We start from the raw sequence: 560 nt of genomic DNA on the forward strand, positions 1-560 counted from the left end.
CCAGCGGGCCCTATACTGCGATACACCCGCCGCGGTGCCAAAGAAAAAGAAAAAAAAAAGTTGTAAATGCATTCCCCGTTAATAAGCAATAACACATCATCACCTCGGACATAATGACGCGCGGGGGAGGGAAGGGCAAAGGGTTGGGGCGGGCGGCCACGCGCCGCGCAAATTGTATACGATTATCTGGCTGAGGCCGCGACTTGTAGTAGAGCGCGAGAAAACGTGCAGCAGGGGCCGCCGCGTGGCCACGGGCGGGGAGGGGCGGGGCGGGAGGTGCGAGCGTGAGGGGGCCATAACGGTCCGGTTGACTCCTCGCACCGTACCGCGCCGGGGACCCCCGCCGCCGCCGCCCGACCTCCCCGGGGTAGGCCACCCGGCGGACACGTCCGCCCTGCGCCGGCCTAACGCCGAGGGGCGCGCTCCGCCCCGTCTGCGCCTGTATTCGGCATAGCAGGCCGAGGAGGGGGCTCCGACCAAGTCACTCCACGCTGCTTGCTACCCATATGAAGGCCAAAAGTGACCCGTTATCAGTTCATATGGTCTGCATCTGGCTCTAT

This window comes from Frankliniella occidentalis, unplaced genomic scaffold (assembly GCF_000697945.3).
Source record: "Frankliniella occidentalis isolate FOCC.00 unplaced genomic scaffold, Focc_3.1 Scaffold98, whole genome shotgun sequence".
Taxonomy (NCBI): domain Eukaryota; kingdom Metazoa; phylum Arthropoda; class Insecta; order Thysanoptera; family Thripidae; genus Frankliniella; species Frankliniella occidentalis.